This window comes from Eschscholzia californica, unplaced genomic scaffold (assembly GCF_041429995.1).
Source record: "Eschscholzia californica isolate CP2 unplaced genomic scaffold, dmEscCali1.0.p SCAF_3, whole genome shotgun sequence".
NCBI classification, from domain to species: Eukaryota; Viridiplantae; Streptophyta; class Magnoliopsida; order Ranunculales; family Papaveraceae; genus Eschscholzia; species Eschscholzia californica.
The window spans coordinates 33,783,939-33,789,938 of NW_028238420.1; positions in this window are offsets into that span (position 1 = coordinate 33,783,939).

Here is a 6,000-nt window from a genome sequence, read left to right on the forward strand (position 1 = left end):
GTTAAATGAAATAGAAAGAGAGAAAGGAAGATTTATATTAAAGAGATAAAGGAAAAACAGTAAAGTTTAGAAAGAGAAATAAAGAGAAAATAGAGAAGGAGAAGAAAAACCAGGGAAGGAAAATTATTTTCTCACCTGGAAATCGTTTCCGGGAAGATGAGAAAATAATTTTCCCTAAGGGTCTGTTTGGCAGAATTTTGGGAAAACAGAAGGAAAATCTTTCCCTAAGGCCCTGTTTGGTTCTGAAATAGCGAAAAAGTTAAGTTTTCTTCTCCCTCTTTTATTATTCATATTTATTTAAATCTCGATCTTGATTAGCTAAGACTCTCCATCTAGGATTTTACGATGAAACTCATTTTTTATCTTTTAGAGATATATTTTCGATTGATTACTCTTGATTAGGCTTCATAGTTTAATTTGTTTTAGTTTGTTAAATATATTTTCTATTCATTATCTATACTTTTAGGTTTGATACGTCATGCTTAGGTTAAATCCTTTGATGGTGTATACTTATCACTTGATAGATAATAGTTTAGAAGTTCGTTTTTCAAAATAAACACAATTATATTGTTATGATTTATCTGTTTTAACGAAGACATCTCCCGGAATTAGGATAGTTCATTATCCGAAATTCTGAGTTATAGGAAAAGAGAATTAATTAGATAATTATTTGTTCTAAAAGTGATTTTATAGAGTGGATTCCCCGACCCTTTTTTATATGTTTCAATACGTGTTGTGTGAGTTTTAAAAAAAACAAAAGTGAAACTTCGGTGACGTGAACGGACTGAACCAGTCCGTTTCTTTGTACTAAGTCACAGATTGTTCAGTCCATTTCTTTGTATTAAGTCACGGATTAGCTGATCCGTGACTAGGAAGACACAGACGGTCTGGACCAGTCCGTCCGAGTCGTTCCAGCAGCTTAGAAATGCAAGCAATGTGTTTGATAAAATGCTTGAAAGAGATGTTGTTGCTTGAAATGCAACGTTAGTTGGTTATACAAGACTTAGGTTGGTTGAAATAGCTATAAAGTTGTTAGATGAAATGCCTGTGAAAAATATTTTTTCTTGGACAATCATGATTGGTATTTATGGTCAAATTGAGAATTTCATGAAAGTTTTGGAAGTTTTTCGAAGAAATGTAAAATGATGGTGCTAGAGCTTATAAAATGACTATTATGAATTTGTAGGGGTTTTAGCTAGTTTTTCGATACAACATTCTATTAGACAATATATAATAATTTGTAACAAATTTCATGTTATTCAAAAACTAATTTCAAACCATTTGCATGGCATTGCAAGGTGCTTGCAAGGCTCTGCAAGGTGTTTGCAAAGCTTTGCAAGGCTCTGCAAGGTGTTCGCAAGGTTGTGCAAACTATTTGCAAAAGTCATGCAAGGTGTTCGCAAGACTCTGGAAAGTTTTTGCAAGGCTCTGCAAGGTGTTCGCAAGGCTCTGCAATTTGTTTGCAAGGTTATCCAAGGTGTTTGCAAAAACCATGCAAAATGTTTGCAAGCCTCTGCAAGGTGTTTGCAAGGCAGTGCAAAGTGTTTGCAAGATATTTTCTTAGACAAGGGTTAGGTTGGTCTTTTTACTGAAACTGAAAATTACATAATTGCCATCAAGGAGGTGAAGCCTAGGGGTGAACATCGGTTGGATAACCGACTTTTTCGGCCAATCCAAAGTCCAAACCGAAGGGTTCGGTTTTTTCAAATCTAAATCCGAACCAATCCGTTCATGGTTTGGTTCGGTTACCGATCCGAACTATGCATGAACGGTTTGGATCGGTTGGATAACCGAACCACCTGTGATATTTTACCATATATAAAATTTCGCACTTTCGACTCAAAAACGTGGAACTAACTTAACTATTGAATTAAGCTACAACTCTCCACGCCATTTACTTCTGTTACACATGCATTAAGCTACGATATTAACAAACATGAAACTAACTTAACTATTAAATCTCAACCGTCATCATTCCTATCATTTATATTTATATATATAATATATAAAAAATAACAATAAATGGTTTGGTTCGGTTTGTTCGGTTATCCGTCAACCAAATCCATAAACCGATCCAAACCACTCGGTTTTGCCATTTTAACATCCGAACCAATCCGGAATACTATTGGATCGGTATCCAAACCGTTAAAATCTGTTTGGATCGGATTGGATCGGTCGGTTTGGATACTAAATGAACACCCCTAGACTGAAGCCTAAAAAACTTTGATGAATCCTTTTTAACCATAGTCTTAATTTCTTGGGGAATTTTGGCCAAAACTCTCAATTTAAAATATAGTCTTTCGTAGAGATAAAGTTACCTATTTAAAAAATAATAATTGTATCCTTCTTAGAAATAAAATAACTAATTTAAGAAAAGAAGAAACAAAATAAATTTCAAGAGTTAAAAAAAAAAAGAAATTAAAATATATCTCTCTCAATAAAATAATAACTAATTTAAGGAAAAGGAAATAAAAAAAATAATACAAATTAATGAGGGTATCCATAATATAACAATAAAATTTCGTCACATTTGATTGATATCTTCATTAAACATAAACTCCACCTCAGTCCTCCCTCTCTCCTCCATTTCATAACCTCTTTCATCCACTTGATCCCTCTCGCTACATCAATATCTTCTCCGGACAAATTTTTGGCGACCTTCAAACTTTAAAAAAAACTCTTCTTTCTTTTTTTTCTTCTTCTTTTCTCTCTTTCTCGCTCTCGTCACTGGGGTTTGGGATTTCCCAAACCAGGGTTGTTGAAGCTTCACTGTTCAAACTTCAGATCTGGTTCAGAGAAACCAAATCAGGTCTAGGTTTTGTAGAAACCTAATGAAGAGAGTGATAAAATAAGAAAAAAGATGATGATATGAAGAAGAAGAAGAAAAAAAATTAAGTTTAAAGGTCGTCGAAAATTTGACCGGTCGACAACTTTCACCGGAGAAGAGGTGAGGTGGGATGAAGTAGAGGAGAAAGATGATGAAATGGAAGACAGAAGGAGGGATGGAGTTTATATTTTTTAAATTTTGTAGATTAATTCCATTTTGGCTCCCAAAAGTAATTTCGAAAAAGTTGAAACTTTTTGGCCCTTGAATTGATAAACACTTATGAGAGCCAAAACGGTAAGTTGGTCACAAATTAAGAGTCAAAACAAAATTGACCCTATAAAAAGGTACCATATCCGAATAGATGGTACTTTTTTTTGTTGCAATCAGCATGTGGCTTAGCAACGTTTGAAGACTTCTGAATACCAACAACAAATAGGCATAAAGTTCAACAAAAAAAAAAAAAACAAATAGGCATAACAGTCTCAAAACTATAACACTGGACAAGTACACCATGTGCAATATGTATTTAAGACTTAAGACTAGGTTTTAAGAAAGTCTACTAGATAACTATCAACTATGCATGTATGAATTTCAACAACAAAAAAAAAAAACTATGCATGTATGAAGTCAAAAAGTAACTAATGAACATAAGGATATAAAGTTGTAATGTAATTCCATAACTCCAATCGATAATGCTACCTTCCCGTCATGACCACACTGAGTAATAACCCAAAGTGTAACAAACAAGTTTAATCTACAAAGTGTGAGAATAGTCCCATATTGGACAATGGAATTTTAGTAACTAAGAATAAAAAGTCAAGGTCTTCTCCACTCATTGCCAATTGGTTTTGAATTGGATGACTAAAACTTAACATGGTATCAGAGCTAGGCTCACACGTGATAGGTAAAAAGCCACACGTGCTCCACGTCGTCCGAAGAAATACACGTGTTACGGTGTTAGGGTCAAAGAACCCTACACGTGAGGAGGCGTGTGAGAATAGTCCCACATTGGACAATAGAATTCTAGTAACCAAGAATAAAAGGTCAAGGTCCTCTCCACTCATTGCCAATTGGTTTTGAGTTGGATGGCCAGAAACTTAACACAAAGTCCATTTAAAAACAATTTTTTTTATCTCTATTGGATAAAAGTTTTCTTAACTCCGCGAATGATGGTATAAAACAACCATGGTACTACAATTCTTCGGCTATATATATTAGAATAATTTTTACAGATCGACAATGTCGAATGACATCACAACATGAAATAATTAATGGACCCCCTGATTTTCGATTAGTGGATATAATTGTAACACATAGATTAATGGTTCACAACTTACCATTAATTTGTTAAAATATATTAAGGGACTTGCTTTCCTCCAACACATTTATCTGATTTGTCACACTTATCCTATTTCTTTCATTAAATTAACCCACACTTTCCTGTTTTTCCTAAAAATAACTCCTTACCTACCCAAACTTTATCTTCTTCAGAGTCATACAATCACAACTATTAAACCTAATAATTATGAGTTTAAGGTTTGATATATGTTATGTTTATATACTAGGCATAACCCCCGCACTACGTGCGGGGGCAATGCCCCTTATGCACTGTACATGGTTGGGGTAATAAAATCGAAATGGGAACAATTGTCTAGATGCAACGTAATATATCATATATGTGCTGAAAAAGATTATTAGGGTGTTCAAAAACTTTATGTTTCTGATGAAATGTTTGTTGAATGAAATTTGTTTAAGATTTGAATGAAAAAAACACCAGCCAAACGCAAGTGCATGAATATCTAGCGTTTGTAAAGACTCTCAAAAAACGTGGAAGCCAACCTCCATATGATTGAGATATTCCTTGATAAACTTTTTCTCTAATAAGTCAAAACTACAATACTGGAAAATTAAATGATAATAACGAGATACAAATCTATCATTAAAAGTCAAAATATCCATATCCAAAAAAATACTTCCAACTGAATTTTGTTAGGGATATCTTCTAGAGGCATGTGTTTGAAGAGATACGCAGATTGTTATTAGAATAAACAATATGAGTGACGTTTCCATATCTCATGTTCTTTAATTTACGAAATCAAAGAGGAAGTTATCAAAACAAAATTAATGACTTGAATAAATTAGTAGAAAATTGTTTAAATTCGAGACTTCAAAATAGATGTCTTGGATAGTGGACGGGATATATTCACAAAAATTAAATTGATGCATATAGTTTTTCAATATGTAAAAAATGTGACCTGATTAAAAAACAGATGTCTCGAAAGAAAGTGATGTTTCTTGAGATTTCTCATTTTTGTAAACGTCGCCATATGAAAAAATTATTTTTCAGCTTCTTGATAGTGTCATTATCTTGTACAGTTTTCTACTGTTTTAACTATTTTTTTGAATATTTGTATACCCAAATACCTTAAAGAGATATCTCACAAACATATTCTAGCTCTCAATCGACTTAACACTTTGTTCCATGTTTAGTTCTGATACTGAATCATCCATTGGAAAAAAATTTGTTGAAGTTTTAGTTCTAAATACAAGAACTCCATGTAACGAACATGTCGACAGGTGGAGCTCATCCATCAAACAAAGTGAGAAACTTCAGGCTTCAGCTGTAATTAACAAAAGCTTCTTTTGTACTTCAATTTTGTCTTTCAAGCAAATTTAATTACAGACAAAGAAACTAACTGTTTTAGATTTTACAAGGTGTTGTGTTCCCAAACTTTATTTCCTCAAAGAATATGAAAATAAGGTTCTATGTGGCCTTTCTAATAGGAGGTTCATCAAACGTCCATTGGTAGTCAGATTAAAATTTGTTTATTCTTTACGGTCGACTTTCTTAATAAAATACTGTTTTCAGTTTACATAAAGTAATTTTCAAGATAGAAATTCACAACAGAAAAAGAGTCATTGCTCAATATAAGGGTTTCTTCTCGTTCAACATTCCGATGAACTGGTCAAAAACATAATCACCCAAATCCCGAGTGCACAAGTTCATTTAATATACACACTATATCTAAGATTTCTTATGTTGGTTTCTCAGCCAACTCAAAGTTAACAAACATATCTTCATAATATTATAAATAACAAATATCTAGCACAAAGTAAAATAGTTGTCAAAGCAAATTGGAAGTTGATGTTAAATTTGGTGGGATTTGCTTTCA